The 1070-nt window shown below is 27.9% G+C and overlaps 1 long non-coding RNA gene across 1 annotated transcript; it reads left to right on the top strand.

Annotated features, from left to right (window-relative positions):
• The first annotated feature begins 384 nt into the window (after positions 1–384).
• Positions 385–922, top strand: LOC118750833. The gene is made up of 3 exons (XR_004994439.1): positions 385–554; positions 621–681; positions 739–922. It is a non-coding gene; the product is annotated as an uncharacterized LOC118750833 (long non-coding RNA).
• The last annotated feature ends 148 nt before the right edge of the window (positions 923–1070 follow it).

Raw genomic sequence — 1070 nt, 5'->3', positions numbered from 1 at the left:
TGGATTTAGATGGTTTTAGTTAGATAATGAGCTATACTTTTATAAAAAAAATAATTAACATTGAAAAACAAAAGAAAAATAGTCAAAATTGGACTTAATGTTGATGTGCTATTGTTTTGTAGAGCTGCATATGTAAAGAAAGAAATAAATAAGCTAATAAAGCTACAAAAAAATGTATACATAAATAAATTAATGAGGAAATAAAGAAGTTTTGACATATGTAAATATTAAGGTGGAGTGAAAAAGCACTTTTACAAAAAGTAGAATTTCAGAAAAAAGTCAAACAAGTAGACTTTATATAACAGAGTTTTTGCACCACCTTAGTAAATACGTTCATAATTGAATGAAAATAAAATCTTACTCAATAAGTAAACAAAGTTTTAGAAAAATAAATACGTACATACATTATTTCAATACAGCTTAACATGGATAAAGGGTTAATACGCAACAGATATGCTGTGAATAGCGATTTTAACACCAATCCGTCGATGAACGTCTTGGGCGTATTGAGAAAGCATTGGAGAGAATTGAAAACAGACAAATAAAAATTGAAGGTAACTGGCATTAATTTCTTGCATACTTTTTTTTAAAACCCTAATAATCATTTCTTTTGTTTACAGGATACTTCGCGAATTGAAAAAACTTTGGAGGGAATTAACAATAGGCAAATGAAAATTGAAGGTAACTGGTAATAATTTCTTGCATACTCTTTCAAGAGTTATTTAATTTTTTTTTTAGAAACCTTACAGGATACCTTGCCCAAAATTCGCTCAGCTGTAGACCAATTGATAAAGAAAAATGTTCCAATTACCACCAAAAAGATATTTCCAATATTGACTTTGGGTGATCTGGAGGAAGCAAACAAGGAAGTTGGCAATGAAATCGAGAAATACGTAAGTTCATTATTATATTTCCTAATAAATAGTTGAAAACAACCTTTTTTTAATATATATACGGCCGGCAAAAAGTATTGACACAGCTGCTTTTTTACAATATCTGTAACAATTTTTATTGAAATATTTTTCCGAAAATTTAAAAAAACAATATGGTTTATTCTACAACAAAAACAT

The sequence above is a fragment of the Rhagoletis pomonella genome, unplaced genomic scaffold, assembly GCF_013731165.1.
Source record: "Rhagoletis pomonella isolate Grant_MI unplaced genomic scaffold, Rhpom_1.0 Rhpom_scaffold_00418, whole genome shotgun sequence".
Classification (NCBI taxonomy): Eukaryota; Metazoa; Arthropoda; class Insecta; order Diptera; family Tephritidae; genus Rhagoletis; species Rhagoletis pomonella.
The sequence above is the reverse complement of the archived record's forward strand: the minus strand, read 5'-3'. Positions and strand labels throughout refer to the sequence as shown.